Here is a 23,122-nt window from a genome sequence, read left to right on the forward strand (position 1 = left end):
CTTATAAATGATAATGATAATAATAGTAATAAATCATAATAATATTGATTTTTCTGGATCATAGTGATGGATGTATCTAGTTAGGGCCATACCTGTACTAATCTCTAGGTAAATAGTAATTTCTTTTGGTAATTAGAAGACATACAATTTCTCTGCAGTTACCCAAATCACTTCCTATCCTAAACAGAGTAAGCTGAAGGACACTTTTTATCAAAAAAATGGCCCTTCCTGCTCTAGCCTAAAGTGATTTCTTCCTTTTCAGACATCTTTTGCTAGGAGCTGAGGAACTGGCTCAGTTGATAAAGTATTAACCTCACACACGTGAAGCCCTGAGTTCAAATCCCTGCACCCACTTCAACAGCCAGTAGTGTTACAGTGAAGAAATGGAAACATGAGGATTATTATAGTCTCAGACCAGCTAGTCTGGCTCAGTCAGTGAGCTCTAGCTTGGGGGAGAGACCTTGTTTCAAAAAACAAAAAGGCAGAGCAATTGAGGAAGATAACCAGTGTTGACATCTGACCTCTGATCTCTTCACACATTCATGTGTACATGTGTACTCCCATACATGTGTATACACACATGAATCTTTTTTTTTCTTTCTGATATTTTTGAGATAGGGTTTTTCTCTGTAGCTCTGGCTGTCCTAGAACTCACTCTGTAGAGCAGGCTGGCCTCAAACTCAAAAGATCTACCTGCCTTTGCCTCCCAAGTGCTGGACATACATGAATCTTTTAGTAACCATTGTTTATAAGTTTTCTGTAGTAAAAGATCCAGAAGTCCTTTCATAGCATAACTACTTTTGCTGCAGAACACAATTTGAATATTTTGTTGGCACACCTAGAAATGCTTTATAAACCTTTATTGTTGGATATCATCTACTGTTTTATGTCTTTCTACACAACTAGACACGAGCTTCTACAGGACTGGGAAGTGCAGGACTCAGCATAAATGTTTGAATCTCCCTACAGCTACTGAGTCAATGCTTAACACATATTGAGAGAAATTTTTAAATTTCATTTTTAACAAAATATCATCCATCAAAGAGGCTGCTTATTCCTCCACATATTCTTCTTCCTTTTATGTCTTACCTACATCATCCTTAAAGGCTTAGCTTTTGATCTTCAAAAAGGTACTATGTTAATAGTTTGAAATTTATACATTGCTCTTGGTGAAGACTCACCCCATCCTTTTCAAATCTCTTCCAACTGATAAGCTGCTCATCTTTACTTTCTGAAACCCATTCTTTCTACTTCTTCAGTGAAAAGAATATGTAAGGAGAGGACAGAGGACTTAGAGGAACACCTGAGAAAATATGTGTCACTTAGATACCAGCAGGCCTCATGGTTGAAGAGCCATGTCAAATTTTACTCTCTTCCCTGTGTGAAGCAAGGGGCCTGGTCACCTCTGTCATCCTAACACAAGACTCTCACCGAGGTCCAAACATCGGGCAGATAAAGCTCTCTGTTTGCGATTTCTTGGTTGTGGTCAAAACTGAATCATGTGCTCAGGGGTACAGGAAGGCTTACACCATTAATGTGAGAGTGTCCCCTACACTTCTACCAACAGCCTGTTGTTACCCTGTGAACTTGATACCTTATTGATAAGCAAACTCTTCAAGCGCCATCCACAGTGGCTTCTTGAGGGGCAGCTGGTATCTGTGCTTTTTCTAACCTCTGACCACAAATCATTTGCCTTTGAACTAGAACTTTCCAGAGAGAAGTAACTACTTCAGAATCTTGCTGCAGATTTAGAAACTGACTTCATCTGTGGTTTTCCAGAAACCGATTGTTTGAAAGTCATATGATTCATTCGTGTAACAGAAAAACCTTCTAGAAGGTTGAAAAAAAGATTCTCCTGTGTTCTTACAGTCTGGCACCAAATTCAAATAGTTATGGTTTGAATTTGTTTAGAATTTATGTGGGGTTCATGGAAATGCAAGAGTCTGAATCTATTGTCCTTAACTGTTACGGTTGGCTGCCACACTTCCTTTGGGTTGACTTATGATTCTTTGTTATGACGTGGGAACCTAGAGTAGCATGTGAGAATGAAACTCATGTCACAGCTTGTTGGAGGACAATAGTGGAATCCGGACATGTTCGCTGTCCCTGTGTCATCCTCCCCAGGTCAGTGGAAGACTTAGCTATGGGAAATGAAAAAAACCTGCCCAGTCTTTCTCATTTCAATAAGACTATCAAAGGCAGTTGTCCTTCTGCCTCAGATTTTCAATGTCTACGTTTTCTTTCTGCCCCCTCTCCCACATTTTCCCTCCTAAATCAGCAAAATCTTTACATATAACACATTAATGACTGACTCAGTCCCCCTTCTCATCCACTCTTCCATACAGATGACGCCTTTACCTAAAGAGTAGCGTCTTCAATGAATATCTGCAACATTAGTAAGTAGGGAGTTGGGAATACAGAACTTCTCATGGTTCATAATCCCGATTCCCCACAGTATCTCCCTGTGACATGACCCCCAATCTCCTAAAGATACCCCCAACAAGGATGCTCAGTGAACACCATCCAGAACAGAGCTCCCTTCCAACACACACAAAAGTCAAACAAATTGGACTCCCTGCATGGCAGTGAAGCCAGGAGAGAGCAGCTGTATGTCCTTCCTGTAACTAAGCCGACTTCCCAGCTCAGGAACAGAGCCTTTCTGCCTCCTGTCGCTCCTTGTTTGCTTTGCTTTGCTTTGCTTTTCCCGTTTGCGTGATGGCTGTGTTGTCCCTTCCCTGACCTGTTGTCTGAAATAAATGAACTTAGGATGGCCGCTTCCTGTGTGAGTCCATCAGCTTCACCAGAGGAGGAGGAGACGGAAGAGCGATCTTTGCTTTCCTCCTCCACCTCCATTTTTCACTTCTCTTGAATCCCTGGCCCTCTCTCACTCCCCAGAGGCCTTCTTTCCCTCCTTTGTCAATTCCTCAACCTAGCCTCCCTCTCCCTAGCCTGTTTTCTTTCCCATCTAGCCCCCTCTTGTTTCAGGAAGTTTGTGAGGGCAGTTGGTGGAGTGAATTGTGCTCCCTGACAAGTATGCAAAAGCATTCTATGATATAGTGGATCTGGAAGCCCCTATTAGAGGAGATTTACTGTTCCATTCTAAGGTTGCTCTCCAGGTTGAAACTGGCTGACAAGGCCTCAGCTAGCATAGGATTTATTCCTACATATTAAATTATTTTTTTTTAATTAGTTCAATGCCCGGGTCATTTCTAAACCAGAGAAATGTAAAAACAAGTAAGTTTCCTAAGTCACAAGAAAACAGGCCATGGTTTGAGTTAGTTGTCAAGTTTATACAAAACTGCTTGCAGCCTCCAAGCCATTAAGCACTTCCATACATCAGCTTAAGCACCAAGAAGGCAGATTCAGCCTAGTCCTTCACAAATTAATTCCTGTTGCTCCCCATCTTCTCAGCCTCTGCCTAGAGACTGAGTTTCATTGCCCTCTTTTTCCTTTCTGTTTTGTTTTTAAGACCGGCATGAAGCACATGGAGAAATCTTTGGCAAGAGGGCAGAAATCAGGCCTTTTCAGTCGATCTGAAATCCCTGGCTGAGTGAATATAGGAGTGTGGGAGAGGTGGAAGGAGGGTGTTTGCACTTGCCAGATTGTGGGGAGGAGGTATCATTGCCGGCGCGTGTGCACACACAGACACACACACACACAAACCCCAGATGGTGACTAGATGAGGGAGCGAAGCCAACAACAGCAGGAGTTATTTTGAGACTGAAATTAGGGATCTTCATATGGCTAAGATTTTTCATCCAGAGTGTTGCTCTTACATATGACAGGCTCCTCAGCAGGGCGGAAGCTGATCCATTGATCAAGTCAGATTCACTTCGGAGATCCCTATACTTTGGGACTGGAAGGGGACAAGTCTCTTCTAACAGTCCTGGGATACTGCAGACTCCATAGAACAGACCCTGTCACCATTTTCCCACTTCGTTCAATGGACGTGTGCATGGAACAGTACAAAGTCATAAGACAGTATCTGCTTGCTTATTAGCTGTGTGGGTTATGGGATCCTGCTGGGGAGAAGAAACATGGAGTCTGATCTGCTTTTCAATTAGCTTTGAAAATATTTCAATCACCAAATGCACTATGGTCTGGTTAGTGGATTCACAGTTTCAGGTTGTTTAAGCCGAGGGAGTGGGGAATGGACAAGCAGTACTGAGCACCTAAACAGCACTGGGAAGATGGGAGTGTACTGATGCTGTTTATAGCAATGATAGTGGTATGGCCATTGTATGAAACACATATGAACACCACTACCGCCCCCCACCCGTAACCAGGTCTATCTACTCAATCAATCAGTAAATCTCTCTCTTTAGAGAAAGAAAAGATTGTTTATTGTATTTTTACATGTGTGGGTGTTTTACGTTTTGTGGGTGTACCATGCATGTGTAGTGCCTGTGGAGGCCAAAAGAGGGCATTAGATTCTTTGTAACCAGAGCTACAGACAGTTGTGGGCTACCATGTGGGTGCTGGGAATAGAACACAGGTCTTCTACAACAGCAGAAAGTGCTCTTAACCACTGAACTATTTCCCAGCCCCGGACAATCAACAGTAAATGCCACTAGGAGAGGAGTGCTGAGAGTTCAGGGGTGACTAATTTTTATTTTTCTAATGCTGGGAACTGATTGAACACAGGGTCTCACACGGACTAGGAAACCGCTCTCCCGCTCACCCATACCTCCAGCCTTCTTCTCTCACATGTTAATTTCAGTTTTTGAGAGTCTCACATCATGCCTCAGTGAGGTTTGAATTTCTAGTCCTCCCTATTCCTGGCCTCCCAAAAAGCTGGGATTACAAAACTAAAACACTTGAATCTCATAACAGTCTAAGCAGCAGGCCTGGAACTTACCAGATAAAGATATGGGTAGATGAACAGATCCTCTAGAATACAAAGACGCAAGCACAAGTCTATGTTCTGATAATGGGTGCTGTCCAGCTCTTGAAGGAAGTCCATCAAAGAGCACAACAGCACTGAAGAGGAGGAGGTGGGGGGAGAGAGACTGGGTAGTTCGTCATGACTCTTGTTCTTGCTGTAGGTGAGACCCAGTCATGTTCCTCTCCTTCCCGCTGTGTGACTGGGAAGCCAAACTCTTCTCTTTTCTGTCTGAGTTAACGTGTGCAGCAGGTCGCCACTTATATCAAAGAGTCCAGGTGATGCAGCTGGGCAACAGAGCCAGCAACAAGATTTCTCTCCAGAATAAAGTCTATTCAAACTTGCATATTGGTGAAATTATTAAGGTCACTCCACATAGTTAAAAGGGAGGCTTATTTTGTGGGGTAACTTACAAGTAAAGGGATAGGCTACAGGGTCTGGGAATGGCTACCCACTACACTTGCATGAAAGGATTCACAGATGTCAAACTGAGTTGTGCTTTCAGACTTCAGTTCTCTGGTGTTGATGCCTCCTTTTCCAGACACCCTTCCTGCAGGCGACAGTAGAGTACTCTGGTAGGAAGCATTACCATCCAGCAAAGATAGACATCGATGTACCTTCCTGAATCTTAAGCACACACTCTCACAAAATTGGGGCTAAAGACGGAGTTTAGGGCCCAGTCTCCAAATATGCTTCTACCCTAGATGTGGAAGTTTATAGCAATGTCTGCAGATTGGAAACCGAGGCAAGTATTTGGAAGTTGGCTGGCAATGTGGAGAAGGATTTACCAAAACTTTGAATGGAATCTATCCAGAGCTAAGTTTATCTTTCTTCTACTGTGTTTTACTTACATTATCTCACAGCTGTGGCAAATTCCTCACAAGTACAGACACAAAGGAAGGTCAGGGTTCAAGAGTACAGGTCACCATGGCGTGGAAGGCACAGTAGCAGGAGTTTGAGGTAACTGGCTACGTTGTGTCCACAGTCAGGATGCACAGAGTAATGAAAGCTAATGTTCAGCTGGCTTTCTCCTTTCTGCGTAGAAAGGACCTGACTCACGGAAACCTGCCACCCATGATTACAGTGAGTCTTCCCAGCTCAATTAATCTAGTCTAGAGAATGCATTACAGATGTGCCCCGAAGCTTGTGTCCTAGTGAGTTTAATCCTGCCAAGCTGTCAATCAAGGTGAGATTTTCCTCAATCTGATCCTCATCACAGTTGGTGGCATCACAATATAATAATTCTCACACGAAGAAAAGTGCGTCTTATAGGAAGATCCTTCTTCCTCAGGACCCCGCGCACAACACCTCATGAGTCTAGCCTGCTTAACTCTGTGTACATCTTGTTGCTTCCTTACATCTTCATTGCTGGTTCCCTTGTGAGAACCCTCATAATGTTTTGCAGAGACTAGTTCAACACCATTCTATATGGTACCCCTGCCTTCATTCTTCTCCGCTGATCCACATTTCACACAGCTGTCAGAATGGTTTGTCAGAAGTGCAAATTCAGTCCTGTTACTTTCCTCTTCATAACTGCCCAGGAACGTTGGGTCACCATGGGGACCTTAGGATGGCAGCCTGGCCGTGCTCCATCTGAGAGAGACTGCCACGGCCACTGTTACCCTCCTCTCTTTCATGACTCACTGTTCTCTGTCTCCTTGTTTTCACTGTCGCTGTTCTGACCATCTTACAGACCTCTTCCTCTTATTCACATCTCCCTGGAACCTTTTGTTCTTTGGGCTGGGGTTAGGATATCCAGAGTACCTCATCATGAACTACAACAAAAATAGCACTGGGTGAAAAATCAAAAAAGTCCCGCATTGTGTTGTTTCCTTAATAACAGCTCCTTCCCTTCCCCCTGCCTTGCATCAAGCCCTCAAAGGAAGTTTTATGACATCTGGGGTGTGTTATAGCTGGGTCAAATGGTGACAGAAAGATTCTTGGTAGATTTCCAAATGCTGTGTGGATGGGACCTGGAAAGTCACAACTTGCCATCACTTACGTCTTAGCCATTTTCCTGGTAATAGACCCACACATCTTCCCCCCAGACCACCTTTCAACTCATCTGGGAAGGAAAGGGAGACACTGCCCATGTGTGAAGCACCATCCTGACAATGCAATTGCCTGCCTCCAAGGAGAGGTTGGTTTTTTTTTCTCCCCAAGCAATTACTTAAATGGTGTTTTGGCCCCTTTTTCTCTGAAGCAGGACATAACCTTTATTGACATTGTGGCTGCTGCCACATCTGTTAAGCTGACAGAAAGAAGGAGCTGGCCAATCCTTATGATGGATTTGGTGTTGTCAAACCTTCAGCACAATTTGTCATGGGGCAAAAGGAAGCCTGTTGCCAGTGTAAGGTTCCTCAATCCTTGCAAGGAGGAGGACCGCGTTCCCCTTTCTCCTATCATGAGCATCTCAGTGTCAGCTCCAGAGTGAGACAGAGAGAGGTGCAGACCCCATCTCATAAAGGGACTGTCAGACATTGCCTGAAAGAACTGCAACAACTCTCCAGATTCTGATTAAAAAAAAAATATGTCCCATACCTGGAACCAGACCCGTGATTCTGTCACAGATGAACCTTTTAAAAGCAAGAAAAAATAATCTTGGCAAGAGCAATGGATGGAAAAGGCCATGGGTGGAGACATGTGACAGTCTGAAGACAGTGTGTTGCCAGGCTTGCCCTGGAAAGCAGTTCATTGTGTGCATTTTGTGGACTAAGCTGCGTCTACATCCACAGTCAAGACCCTCTCCAACCCAGGACAGAGGACTTTGTGATTTAGCAATCTTAACAGGACTTGGCATTCAAAAGAGGGGCTGTAGTTAGACCATACTAAGCCGAGGTCCTCTGGAGGCAATAAAATACCGAGGCGATGCTATCTCATGGGCTTGGGGTATGTCATTCCCTTGAAAGTCAAGGAGACGGCTGATTTAGTGTTTCCAGTTAGGTCACAGAAAAGTCAGTGGCGGCTGCTTCCAGCTGAGTTCAGAGTCTGAATATTTATGGTATCAATCTGAAATCCAGATAACCACAAATAATATAAATCCATTAACTCCTCTACAAGTAAAGCTTTTTGGCTTCTAATGCCTTGATTGCTAAGTTACTGCAGGATCTCTCTCTCTCTCTCTCTCTCTCTCTCTCTCTCTCTCTCTCTCTCTCTCTCTCTCTCTCTCTTTCTCTCTCTCTCTCTCTCTCTTTCTCCCCCCCTCTCTCCATATCCTCAACTTCTCTACTGACTGTGCATACTTGTGTCAAGCTTCTCTAACATGACTGAGGCAGCTTCCCAGGATAATGAGACAGGAGCATCAATGCTAGGAGTGACATCCTCTTCCAATAACTAATTGTTGAAAAGTTGTGCTTTTGATCATCCATCTGAGATCTCCAATGCTGATATTCAGAGTTCCTACCATTTACACAGAGAACCTGGTTTACCCACTCATTACACCTGAAGTCCACTGATTTATGTGTTTTTTTCCACAATGATGAATTGCTCATCATATAATAATCATATCTCATCCGTTCTCAGTCACTCTAGAAAGAAAGCAGACAGTTGGCATGTTCAGTGATTTGACAAAACACCCCCCCCAAAAAAAACCATCAAGAAGACAAAATAAAACAAACATGATATTTATATGATAAGTAACACTCACCATTTACGTGATTTTGTGTGAGCTTCACAAAGGCTCTGTGAGATAGGGTGGTTTTTGAAGGAGCAAAGGTGAGATTTCACAGCCATGGTAAGAAGGGCTTGCACCTTTTAACCAGAGATGCTTGCCATCAGGAAAAATTCATCAAAGTACTCGTGATTGGCAGTGCTCAATTTAGGATTGATGGTCCTCACTCTGGGACAACTTTAATTTGGCTTCCATAGAAGATTGTGCCAGAGAGAGCAAGAGAGGCAGGATCATGACTGACCCTGCCTCTCATTGCTCTCAAACAATGCCCTGTTTAGCAAATGACTGAGAAGACTAGACATCCTACACAGAAGATTGAAGCTTGATCTTCATATCTCATGTGATATGTGCCAAAGCAAATAACCAAGAAGATCAAGCACAAACCATCATATTACCCTACCTCAAAATGCACTACAAAGGTCTAGTAACTCGAACAGCATAGCAGTGGCAGAGTCTGGTGCACAGATCAATAGAATGGCATAGAATACTGAAGAGGAATCCATGTATTCAAAGCCAACTAACTCAACAGAAGTACTAGAGATGAGCCTTGGAAAACAATGCCCTGTTTAGCAAATGACTGAGAAGACTAGACATCCTACACAGAAGATTGAAGCTTGATCTTCATATCTCATATTGCACAAAAATTCATTCAAAATGGATCATAGACCCAAATACAGGACCCAAAACTCTGAAGCTGTTACCAGAATAAAAGCATAGGGGAAACAATTCACATTAGCATAGACTGATTTTTGGATGATGCCAAAAGTGCAAAAAATAAAAATAAAGACTAATGAAATTGTAATAACTAGGGATCTTCCTCTGTTCTGTGGAGGAAAAGACTAACCAACTAAGGACAGTCTACAGAATGTTAAAAAAATTAGTTGTTCATCTAACAAAGAAGTCATACCAAGAATCTATTGACTTTAAAAAAAAAACAGCAGTAAGTACTACAAATGCTCCAATTACAAGGGGTAATGTATGAAAAATAAAAGTTCTAATTCATTTATCATCTGGGAAATGCAAGTCAAAACAATTCGATATCATCTCATCCTGGTTAATATAGCTTTCATCCAAATGCTTAAAAATAATTGTTGGCAACCATATGAAAATAATGGAGCTCTTATATTAGATTGGAGGAAATACAAATTAGTACAGTCACAATGGAAGGCAAGACAGAGGTTCTTCAAGAAATTCCAAATAATTCTAATGTATTATGATGGTTAATCTCAATTGCCAACTTGATGAAATCCAGAATCACTTGGGAGATGGTCATCTGAGCATGCTAGTAGGGGATTATCTTCATCATGTTGGGGTAGGAAGACCCATCTCCTGTGGGGGGCACTATTCCCTGAGATCAGATCCTAATGCTGGACTGTAAGGAGAAAGTGAGTTGAGTCTAAGCACTCATCACCTCTTTCTTTTTGTTACCAGCTAATGCAAACTTTTGTCACTTCTCTGCCATGATGGACTGTAACCTTGAACTGTGAACCGAAGTCAACCCTTTCTCCTTTGTGTTGCTTTTGTCAGGATATTTTATGACAGCAACAGGAAAACAAACAATGATGTGGTCATCCAAATTTCAGATATATGTCCAAAGGAAGTGCTATCAGTGTGTCAAAGGAAAGCCTTCACTTCATGCCGATCACTACTCTCAATGCTATAATATGGAGTTTAAGTTACAGACAGTATATCCCCATGAAGGGAAGAAAGCATAAAGAGAGTGTGTTATATTTACACAACTGAGTGTTATTGAAGCACAAAAAGAATGGCACCTTATCAATTAGAGCAAAATGGAGGGATCTGGATGATACTGTGGTAAGTGAGATAAGTCAGGTGCATGCAAATTTTGCATGTAGACATTGTTTAAAGACATGGCTCAGCTTATAAGAGAGATTAATAGAGACTTGGAAGAAATGGGGGAGGAGTGGGAGGTTAGACAACGGGTAACCAAACACAGTTAAGATAGAAGCAATAAATTCTTGTCTTCAGAAGAGCAGTGAGGTGACTATAGTTCAAAAAAACATATTGTGCATTTCATAAGTATCCAAAGGGAAGAAGATCAGAGGCTTTAAACATGATGTAATGATGAGAAGATAAGAACAATAATTACATTGATTTGACCCATATGTACTGTATGCATATATTGAGATGTCATATTATAGTTCCTAGATATGGAAAATTATTGCATGCTAATCATTTCTTTAATATTTAAGCCAGTGTAACAACCCAACTCAAATAACAACCCGAATTAGAGCAATCCATGTCCAATATGTACATTGAATATCACCTCAATGAAAATAAAGTATAGAAAGAAAGAGTTTGGGGAAAGCTGATGCTTTACTACAGGTTTGCCTGCCACTGCTTTGTGAATGCTGGCAAAAGAAGTGAAAAGTGTGGGTCCAGCATAGCCTCTGTCATTCCCTGTAGCAGGGATGAATAGGCTGCCAGTATTTGCATTGATCCTTAAAGCATCAGCTCCCATGTGGGTATGTAAAGAGGCCAGTTGGTGGGCAAGCAGATATGAGATGTCTCACAAAAGAGATGCTGAGCTAAGTAAGGCAGATTCGGTCCTTTATAAGCCTGCCTGATGCTCACCCAGGGGGCATGTATCTACTATACAAGGTAGTACAGAAGCCTGACTTTTACTCTGCTGTAAGGACATGTTGCCATTTTTTTTTTAAAGCTGTTTGCGATGCAGCCACGAGAAGACATTCTTGACATGGATGCTGTTCAGTATCTTCTGGAAAGATGTGCAGAAGAGTGAGACCCACAGAGAATGATCCTTTAGGTTCTATGTTAGGGAAAAAGCAAAATGGAACTTAGCAGAAGACATTTAACAGTTCCAACTTTGTGACGAGTTTTTTAATAAAAGGCAATGGTGACTGTATATTCTCATGCTTGCTTTGTTATATGAGTTGGATTACTTTATGAGAATATAATATTTATACCTAATCATGGGTTTCATGATGACATTTTCAGACATTTGCATGATTAATTTTGAGCATATTCAACTCCCATTTACCTTCTCTTGTTCCCTTTCCACTACTACTGAGCCTCTTTTGTTAATTAATTAATTAATGACACAATGAGTTTCATTAAGATTTCTTACATAACCATGGCTGAGTGATTCATTACCAGAGCATGGCCGTGGTGTAGTGTAAGGTGAAGAATATGCCTCTCCCTCCCCCAGTGACAATTAGCTGCCTACAAATCCTCAGAGCAATAGGTCCTCATGAGCCCTTCCCTCCTCTATGATGGAACATTGATGGTCTTGTGCAGATTATTCCAGCTGCTTCAAATGTGTGAGAGTAAAGGCCATGCCATACTTAGAAGACAGCTTTCCATAGCATGACACCCTTCCCTCCAACTCTTACACTCTTTCTGCCTTCTCTTCTGTAGAATTTCTTGAGCCTGGGTGAGGGTGCTACAGATGTTCTGTTCAGGAATAAGTCTTTTTCCTTGACTGTACTAACTGTTCCCTCTCACACTTTTTCTGTTTTCTCCATCTGATTTTCATTGGTGTGACTCATTGTGTACCTCACAGACTGTTGCATCCCAGCAGCAAAACAAATGGATCATAACAGGCATTGGTACAGTAGTAACAACAACAGTAATAACAATGGAGAATTTACTTATCCAGCTGTCTCGTTCTCATCTGATGACCTCATGCAGGTCAGTTTTAACAATAAAGTTGAATGGTTACAGGTTCAAACAATTGAACACTCACGAACGCTGCTTGGCATGTGATACACGGATGCCTTGTGCATCCTGCTCCTCAAGCTTGAAAACGAAACACTAATCCACAAGCAAGAATGACAGCAGTAAGCGAAGCACTAAGCTCCTTGTCCAGTGTGGCACATCTGTTTAGTGGCCTTCCTGGGGTCAGAGCTCAGGATGCCAGAGATTGACTCTGAGCCACTACACCACTGTGGCTTTCCCCAGGTCTGAGGCCACTCCCTTGGAATCTGCTTGAGATGCCACTGAAGAATAGAAAAAAAGACAGACTCTTGAAGCTGTTTATCCATTGAGGGGAGGTTTTTCACTGGTTTGGGTGCAGTGGAGATCAGTGAAAATAATCAGAATCAAATCCCCTGCCCCTCACACCAAGTTGGTCTCAAGATACAGAGCTTTTAAGTTTAGTATTTGCTCATATGGCTGCTGGTTTCCTGTCTCTTCCCTGGTCTGTTCATTTTTATATAAAGCAAATTTTCAGAGCTAAAGGACTGTTTGGGCTGATATGTTACTCCCTGCTCTTAGAGCCAGGGGACCTTTTCAGCGCTTATTTGAAATCTCAATTTGCTTTTCAAGCAGTTAGTATGTCTTACTAAAGTCACCATTAAATGAGTCCAAGCTAAATAAATCAGTGAAGTATCAGTTACACAACCCTTCCAAAGAATGCTATGTCAGAATCCAAAGACCTTGTTTTGCAAGCCTTCTGTCTGGAAAAGTGTCGAAAGCATTTCTCCAACCCTAAGTGGTTTCGTATTCCTCATTCACCAATAAAAATAATAAACGACTATAAAACTCTAAGTCACCTTTTATTTTCCACAAAAATATGTCACTCAAAGAAATGCCAAAACCACGCCTATCCCCAAAACTGCAAGAGCAAGAAGCAGCAGGCTGTGACAGAATCAATGCATTGAACAATTGCCAAAGATGTATTAGTGGCGGCAGCATTCCCAGCCTGAGTCCAAATACTGTAGGGTTTCCCAGAAGACACTGCTCCTTCTGAGGTGGTCAGCTAGATTAATTCCATATAAGTCTAGAAGAGAGATCTACTGCAGCCCCAAGGGCAATATGATCTAAGGTAAGTCCACATGAAGGCTACCTGGAACAGTGGTCAGGTTAGTCATTTACACTGTTTGTTAATTCGGATGACTCAGTTTTCAAATAAATCACTGAACCTCTGTTCTACAGTAGGTACAACACAGGGCATCAATGTGAACAGTGATACTAACTTACTGAAGTTCTTGTTTCCCAGGCAATCTGCCCTCTGTATCTTCACCCAGCCTACTCTTACCTCCAAATAAGTGAAACTCCATGATGGCTTGGATATTCACTATTCCCTTATCAGTAAGAGGCAGGGTCTAGGGGAGGTCCTCCTGTCACTGCACATATGCTCTTAAGGGGGAATTCTGTGTCCCTGACACCTTCCTCCTGTTATTTTTGTTCTCTAACTTCTGAGGCGAGTAACTTATTCTGCAATCCTCTTTGGGCACCATGTACTGCCTCATTCCTGGACCAAAGCAATTATTGTTGGCTGAACCTCCAAAACATGAGGAAAGTAACATTTACTCTCTAAGTTACTCATCTCAGGTATTTTATTACAGTGATGGACAACTCGCTAATATACTAACTCATCCCTCTGATGAGACAGTTCAGATTTGAGGACCAGGAATTCTGTGCCCATTTGAACTATTCACAGTTTATCATGGAGGTACAAGGCTACAAGGATACTTGGCCACCTTATGTCCATCACATCTTCTAGCCTCATCTCATGTCTGTATCTCAGCTTGCACAGGGGCTGTGATGGTGAAATAATGCAGCACAGATGGTGTATAGGGCTGCTAGATTTCTTAGTTATCAATAGAGGATATGGGAGAACACTAGATATCTGTAAAGCACAAACCATCTGTCAAGGATTTACTGGCAGTAACTTTTCATCTAAATTGTCACATAATTTCAGGTTCACTTCATTTTTAAAAACTGCTTTCCACCGGGCGGTGGTGGTGCACACCTTTAATCCCAGCACTCGGGAGGCAGAGGCAGGCAGATCTCTGTGAGCTCGAGGCCAGCCTGGTCTCCAAAGTGAGTTCCAGGAAAGGCACAAAGCTACACAGAGAAACCCTGTCTCGAAAACCCAAAAAAAAACCAAACCAAAACAAAACAAAACAAAAAACCCTGCTTTCCTCTCTTCTGTGTCTCTGTCTTTGTCTCTGTCTCTGTCTCTGTCTCTCTGTCTCTCTCTCTGTCTCTCTCTCTCTGTCTCTCTCTCTCTCTCAGTAGTTTGGTGGCATGCTTTTCTTATGTATACCAGGCTGACCTGGAACATCCAATTGCTCTTCTTCAACAGCCAAATTCTGCTTTTATAGTCATGTGCCATCATAACCAGAAAAGCAGTATCCATTCAGTAGAAGTCACTGCATGTTGCTTTTTTGTTTTGTTCTGCAGTGCGGGGGATTGATTGAATCCAGGACCTCGTGTAGAGTAGACAAGTACTCTGCCACCTGCACCTCTCTCTCATTTTCCTTCTCTTTGCAGCACCTGGCAATAAGCATAGAGAAGTGGAAATGACTCAGCTGAGACCTGACTGTTTGTGTGATCCTCCAGGGGTACACGGTGTACCAGCCTGACCTCGTCCACACAACACTTGCTGATGCAAATGTCTTTAGCTCTTTGTGATAGAGAAGGGAAGCTATTCTCTTCTTGCTAGCACAATGCTTTCTACTAAGGAAGCATAAGTTGGGGGTTATATAGGGAGTCTATCCTTGTCAAAAGGAATAGAAGGCCATTTATGTGGGGTTTTGTCTCATAAATCACAACTTCCATACTTGAAAATCTGAAGTCAAAATGCTCAGCCAGAATTGAGAGATGGTCACTTTGCCTTTGGCGGCATGATACCAGAGTCATTTACAGAGCAGGTACCAACAGCCCTGCCGACTGCGTGTCATGTCATCCATCATGTGAAACTAAACCAACAAGGCATGAAGAGATGGTGCAGAAACTCTTGTCAGAGGGTCAGGCTACTTCATCAAGGAGGCTGGACAGTGTTTAGGATAGTGGGCCAATGTAATGGGCCATTTGGGGCAGTCTTTTAAGGGGTGTTTTTCTGTATATTGGGGGGAAAGGTCCAGGAAGAATTCTGCCTTTACTTTGTTCACCAAACAATGTTTGAGTCAGTCCTTCATCAATGAAACTTTACTACTAACTCACTATTTGTTTCTCTTAGTCATCCCCAATTTTCTCCCTATCTTTAACTACTCAAGTGAATCACCTGGACAAGCTGAGAAGTGGTACAAGTTGAAAATTTTATTTATTGTTGAGTACACTGTAATGTAATATAAGACCACTAAGCCAATCTATGATAAGGTATCTCTGTGCCATGCAACATGCCATGTCCAATTATCCAGGCAGGGACAAGGACACAGAGATGGCCATTGCTTCTCTTACGTTAGAGCTGTAAAGTTAGAAGTAACTTTCAGACTAAGCATTTCAATGCCCATCACCTGCCTTCGCTTAATAGAGGAGAAATAACAAAAGTCAGAAAGAAATGATGTGTTCTGAAATGACACAGTCCATTAGTGGTAGAAGCTGAGCTAGAACTAGAGTTCAGTATTCTTGTACCATCATCAGGGTCCAGTGACACCAAAGTTAATATATGAAACTTCAGAATACAGACATACATGGTGGTTTGAATGGGAAATGTACCCCATAGACTCAGGCATTTAAACACTAGGTCACCAGCTAGTGGAGCAGTTGGTGGAGGTTAAGAGCTGCTGGGGAAAGTACATCACTGAGAGTTCATAGCCTCACCCTTCTTCCAGTTAGCTCTCTGCTTCATGCTTGTGGTTGAAGATGTGGTCTCTCAGCTTCCTGTTCCTGCCACAGGATCTGTTGCTGGCTGCTATGATTCCTGCCATGGGACACTCTTATAGCTCAGAAATACATTAAGAAGCTCAGATATATATGTGCACGTGTGTACATATATACATATATATGTGTATATATATAATGAACTCAATATATATATATAATATAGTGAACACATACACATACATGCACATATATATGTATATATATAGTGAACTTAACACATTTTAAGTTCATTAACTTTTAGCTGTCATTATAATTCAGTGAAGTTTCAACTTCCACTGAACAGATGAGGGCACTGAGTGACAAAGTAAATAAGGTACACAAGGCCATACAGCTAATACTTGCTTATAAGAGCCCTAGTTATAGAGCCCCAGAAGTCAGTGAGTTGAACTCCATCCCCTGTACTGTGCTCTTCACTGTGATCATAACATATAGCTAGTTTCCTCTAAAACATCCCTGATTAGTCAGTGGAAAGCAAGTAAGCTGAGAGTTGGACTTAATGGTGCTGTGTTTGTAACTGCTGGACAGTAAGTTTGCCCTAACTCCAGATGGGTTAGAATGGAGTCAAGGAAAACAAGGTTATGAATATACATTTAACCCACATATGTCCAATACTGATGAGGAAAGTGAATTCTAATTTAGATGGTTTAGTATAGATAAGGAAAAATAGCTAAAATAAGGAAGGATGCTCCTGTTTATCTGAATATGTTGAAAACTGTTCTAAATAATAAAATATTCTAAATACTCTAAAACCCTGGTCAAAGAACAGGGTGTCTAGGCAAGAGATAGAATATTTCTGAGCAAGCATGAGGTCTTTGTTTACTCTTGAACATCACAAAACAGAACAGAACACCAGAATCTTCAAGGTGACCAACTTTCACTCAGATATTCCAGGGGCATTCATTCATTCACTGAGAGGAACTCACCCTCCAAAATGACCACCCACTTGGAAAGATCCTTCACTGGTCACAAATTTCTGTGGTAGAAACTTACTTGGAAAGACCCTTCACTGATCTCTCTCTCTCCTCATCTCTTTCTCTGCTCATTTCTCTTTCACACACATTCTCTCTCTCCTCTCTCCTATAAACATGCCAGTCTTGGGATTTATAATGCAACCTAACCCAAGATGACCTCATTTAAAGTAATTGCATCTACACAGACATTCTTTTCAAGTAGAGTCACATTCTGAGGTGTGGGTGAACGCGGGCTTTTGATAAGTACTATTCAGCCTGCTGTACACATGTCCTAGGACTGCCCACGCATCAGGAAAGCTCTTAGCAAAATCTAAGCACTTAGCACATTCAGCTTTAAGGTTCTGATTTCTAATTACCATTGTCCACTTTTAAAAGATGCCAAGATATATTTGATAGGAGAAGAAAAGGCTGGTTCTAAGAACAGGGCTTGGGAAGAGCTAGATGAGATATTTTGAATGAGAAAGCAAGAAAATATTCAAAGAATAATTGAGGAAAGGAAAAGATAGCAAAATTAGTTTGAGGGGGCTTATACTTGACAAATTTGGTATGATAAAAACACAGAATAAACAATGCCATTAATAAATTAAAATACCTCAAGTAGTATTAAAAAATAACCCTGGCTTCCAACTTACATACACATACATAGTTTCTTTCATAAACATTAATGTGTATGTGTGTGTCTGCAGTGTATATATTAATTGTACGTAGAGGTATTTGCAATTCTTTTTCTAGAAAATATTATTCTATCATATCAATCTATTGTAGCTCCTATACAACAACTGTCCTCTTACTGACTCAAATTGTTTGCAGTTCCTGTATTAAATATCCTTCCCAGATCCCATCTATAAAGAACTTTACCAAGCTTTACCAACACATAGGGGAGCCAATGAGAATAACAGGAGAATGAACACCTCATGGTGTTAAATCTTCTGAGAAAAATATGTTGGAGAAAGAGTGATTGAGAGGAAAGTTATTCTATTGGTGATTTTCTTATTTCGGTTATATATGAGCCAACTAAAGCAAGTTAAGAGAGAAAGGAGTTATTTTGGCCATGGTTTGCGAAGGTGCAGTCTATTACGGCAGGCAATGCATGGCATTGGTAAGATGTGTTTGGGACTCTGCCTCTTTCCTCAGACCAGGAAGTACAGGAAGAGAACGCTGGTGCACAGCTGGTTTTCTCAAAACTCCCTCCTTTGTGCTTTTGTGGAGTGTGTGCTTGTGTGTGCATGTCGTTGGGGAGAGGGTGCTCACACCCATGTGGGAATGAGTACAGGCAAGAGGATGGGGTCGTGTGTCTTCCTCTTCATCTCTTCATCTTAGTTTTTAAAACAGAAAAACTCACTGAACCTAGAGCTCATCAGTTGTCTATGCTGTCTATCTTATGAGCCTGGGAACCCACCTATCTCTGCCTTCTATCATGGGAATGAGACACCTATTTAAGCTAGTGCTGAGAATTCAAACTCGGGTCCACAAGCTGTTAGGCAGGCCCTTTATCCACTAAATAAACTGGTGAGTATCCTTAATGTGTGAAAGAAGAGCACTGATAAGCAGCCTGAAAGTCAATGCTAGCGGAGTTTAGATAGTGACCATACAATAGAGGATGGAGTAACTGAGATGGCAGAGGGTAGCACAAAGGATGACAAATTGGGAGGTATTTCTGAACATGAGACACACACTGTACATCTCATCTCAGTGTTGATGCCATGGCTGCTGCCAACTCAGGGCTCGGTACCTGGTTGCCATGGCACCTTAAAGTCACAGGGCTCAGTGTACCTGCCCAACCCTCCCCACAAAAGGAGTGAGTTTGGCTGGAAGAAAACCATGGACTCCTCTTTCTTACTTCAACACATGCATTTTCTACTGAGCATCTGAGTTCCGTTGTTAAGAGCTCACAGAAACAATCACTGTCATTCAAGAAATTATAGGACTACTCCATCATTTCCTGAGGTGCATAGACCATGTTGTACTTAAGCAACAGAGCAGGTAGGGCCCAGTGATTTAAACGATCATATGGGTTTATTAAAAGAGCACACAGAGCAATCAACTTATAACAACAATAGGCATGTATTTGCAAAAATAACAATGGAACCCTTATGTGGGTGCTGACTAGAAGACCATGGTCTCATAAACATTCATTTCTTTTGAATACAGGGTCTCACTATGTAAACAGGGTGGCCAGAATTCTCTTGGTTCAGCCTCTGCATGTTGGTGTTAGAAGGCTTGTGTCCACTACGCTCACCTGTTACAATTATTCTCAAGTTTGACTTTTCCAAAGGGTAAGTACTACTTTGTATTTCTGACCAATAAAGGGTTCAAAAGAGATCAGACATGGGGTTGGAACAATGGCTCTGCTGTTGGAGTATTTACTGCTATTTCAGAACACCAGGGTTTAGGTCCTAGCACCCACGTGATGGCTCACAGGTGTCTATAACTTTGGTTTCTAGAGATTCTAGACCCTCTTCTGGCCTCCATGGCTACTAGGCATGCATGCGATGCACAAACATACATATCAACAAAACACTCACACACAAAAAAATAAAAAAATAAATATTAAAATTTAAAACAGAAAAGGTCAACCACACCTTCAACAGATGTCCAAGATATGTACCGAAATTTTGCGTGTGAACCTATCTGTTAGTGAATTTATCAAAGTGCTCTCTCTTCAGTGGGACATTCCATAGTTTTGACAAAGTTCTTCAATATTAGTTTTCTGTGTTGCCTATGTATCACGGGTCACAGAAATTAAAAGTAAGCGAGTCAAGAACCAATGGCCAAAGAAGGGGCAGAGGACAGTGGGGCAGGAGCAGAGCTGCACTCTCCAACCATATTAGGGCCTTTTCACTTACTGCCAATCACCCGCATGTCCTCAGACAAAAACACTTAGGTCTTAACTCACTAATCTCTGTCAAGCACTTAGAGTAGGCTGGTTGCCCCTAAGGTCTTATTCTCCTGAGCTTTCTTTCAGTTTTGAGACAACTCTGTGAGGACACTTTCTAGAGCCCTCAGTGGGGCAAGAAGAATATTCCTGATGATAACTTTCCTGATTTCCTTTATTCTGTCATAGGAGAGAGGTAAGCCACCTCAGTGGGCTTGAAGCCAAGAATGTTCTTTATCATAACAAACTCGTAGGCTTAAAGCTAATTCTTAACATTTTAAGAATTAGTCAGTATATCGAAGGAGGAAGTTAAAACTTGAAGCTCCTTGGCTCAAGTCTGCTAGCAGGTTAAGCAATATATTTTTGTCATAATGGAGCTGGTTTGAACGCAGCCTTACACATATGTATTTTATGAAATAAACTAAGAAACACTTGAATTCAGCTTTGGTCTTCAGAAGACTTTTTTCACAAGTCAAAATAGTGATACCCTTCCCAAATCTTGTCCAGAGAGATTTTCAGAAAAAAAAAAAATAAATAAAACAAACAAACAAAAAAACACTTGCTGAATTCCAGGACATATATCCTCTTTCCCTAGGATAAGCTAAGGGTTCTCTGAGACTTCTCCATGGCCCAAACCTGCTCCACCTCAGGGAGAGGGGCAACTCTCTCTATTAAATAAGTCCTGATTCTCAGGATTTATGACTCCTGAGCCTTGCAGTCAAGGCACAAGCAAGACAGGGGTTTTACTATATGGATTGCTAACAATGAGAGAATGAATCACAGGTTTGGTCTTGAAGTGAAATGCCTTTGAAGATCCAAGGGAACATGGCAAGGGAAATGTTTCTAACTGTGGTTATGATTGTCACTCCACAGTAATCTAAACCCTAATCCTATTCTTCCTAATTCATGACATAGGGTCTTTTGCTCCCTTCTGGAGCCTCTGCACTTGGGGTGGGGGTATTGGCTCCCTCTAGGCAAGGGGGGTGTTGGCACCCTCCAGATGGAATGAAGAGGCTCCAGAGATTAGAAAGATAAAAATCAGTAAAGCGAAAGTTTCTTAATAAAGGGGTGTTACAAGAATCTCAAATTCTAGCACGACCCACAAAAGGATTTACCCTAAAAGGTTCTTGGGGAATTACTGAAGCTCAGTGTGTGTACTAAAGGAGGGGTGAGGGCTGAGTCATCTTGTTGATATATATGTTTTATTGTTATCAAGTCAGTATTGCAGGATGAAGAGCCAGACAACCTTCCTCGAGTTAATGACTGAGTCGTTCATCCAGTACTTACATGGTGAGAGAGGAATGTTAAGTGCTTTTTAACAGTCCTTAAGCACATTAGAGCTTTCACATCCCAATCCCTTTGTCTGTTATCAAATTCCTAGCAAATAAGGACAGCGTTGGAGTTAAGTAAGAAAAAACTACTGAACTCCATCTTCCAGTCCCCATTTATGTGTTCTGACACTAAGTTGCAAGAGAGCTGGTGGTTAAGGAGAGGTGTGAGGCGAAGGTGAAGGGAGCCTTAGTTCGACTGCCCATACTCAACTCTTTCTGAGCATTTCTTTGGTTTTTGCTTTGTTCCAGAGAACATTCCATAGAGGACTAGGAATTCCATAGCCTCTCTGCTTCTGTGCTGGCCACGGGGATGATCTCTCACAGGGCACAAGTCCCTTAGGGATAAACTTGGAATCTTTGCTTAGTGAGGGGAAAATTAGCCAGAGGCAATAGAGACAGAGAGATTGTGCCTAACCTCACTCAAAACTACATATTGTGAAGATTAATAAGTATCATGCAAATAAGCATTTAGAAAGGTTCCAGAGGAGCCCACTCCTAGAGGATTTACCAGCTTTCACATTTCCCACAAAGTCCTCACACCCTCCAGGGGGACAGAATCGATAGAGTTGATAGAAACACACTCCAGTTCCCTAAACAATGGAACTGAGTAAACATTTTATTGGCTTTCGTTTTAATGGCTTTGGCCTCCCCTTAACCCACACTTCCACACACAGACAGTACAGTAATCACAGCTGCCCATAGCCTGCCTCTGGGGTCTCACAATATCTTTTAGAAGCTTTCCAAATTCCAAGGAGCTATTACCTCAATTTGAACTCACTTATGGCTTTAAATGCATTGCAGGTCTCATGCAGGGTGAGCAAGCTCTCTTGAAGGCTGCAACCTGTCTTCCACATATGTTTGTAAGTAATGTTTTGGTGAAGGTGTCTCTATCGTTCATGTATGTGTTTGTCTACGGCAGGTTTTGTACTGCAGTGGCAGAGCTGAGTAGCTGTGGGGAAAAAAAAAGTGCCTGAGGAGGCTCGAATATGCATGCACTATTGGTCATTTTCTGAAAAGGTTTGCCATGGTGAACTATATTAACCCGGGGAACAACATGCCTTGTTTGATCTATGTGGTCAGCAATGAGGCGTCAAAGCCTGCTCACCTACCTCGTCAGTGCTGACGGTGCCCATTTCATCTACAAATCCAGTATCGTTGAAACAACACCTGGAAATTAAGCCATGACAGGAGTCTTTACACCATGGGAATTGCCAGACAGTACCAAGGAGATTTTTTTTTTCTCTACAAACTGGTTAGGTATCTACCAGCACTCTGCTTTAGGTAATACTGTTTACTCAAAGCCCTACTTAAATGAAATAATAGACACCCTGGCAGCTGGTAGGGGTCTTAGTGGAAACATGGACTCAAGCTTAAGAAACATGACTGGATTTTAAGGTATTTAATTTTATTAAGTATGAACTAATTTCATTTAATATAAAAATCAAAGAAAATGCAAAGCAACTTAAACTTGTAAGCAGATCACCGTAGATATTACAATAAGAATGTTAGGATCTTTCTTCTATTGTTATTACATAATTTCATTTAAGTCATATGCCTTTTATAACTTTTGAAATTTTGTTGTAATTCACCCTAATTAAATTAACTAAGTCTTTCATGATCTATCGGAGAAGCTCCAGTAGAAATCACTGAAAATACATCTGTACTCAAAATTCCTAAAGATTTCATTGGGGTAACTTCTAAAGCCCAAGATTTATGGTTAATTATCTGTTTTTGTTTTTCTGGATCTACCTCAATCATTCACTCAGTAACAAACAGCAAGTTAGATCATTACATGTC

The 23,122-nt window shown here is 41.6% G+C and overlaps 1 long non-coding RNA gene across 1 annotated transcript in view; it reads left to right on the top strand.

The window, feature by feature from the left end:
* LOC128109452 (uncharacterized) overlaps window positions 1–23,122 on the top strand; it is an 88,202-nt gene that overhangs the window by 12,568 nt on the left and 52,512 nt on the right. The window contains exons 2-3 of the long non-coding RNA XR_008217822.1: window positions 19,271–19,395; window positions 22,127–22,185. This is a non-coding gene — a long non-coding RNA (uncharacterized LOC128109452). The remainder of the gene's footprint in view (window positions 1–19,270; window positions 19,396–22,126; window positions 22,186–23,122) is intronic.

Source organism: Peromyscus californicus, unplaced genomic scaffold (genome assembly GCF_007827085.1).
Source record: "Peromyscus californicus insignis strain IS unplaced genomic scaffold, ASM782708v3 Scaffold_14__1_contigs__length_90479793_seg_2, whole genome shotgun sequence".
NCBI classification, from domain to species: domain Eukaryota; kingdom Metazoa; phylum Chordata; class Mammalia; order Rodentia; family Cricetidae; genus Peromyscus; species Peromyscus californicus.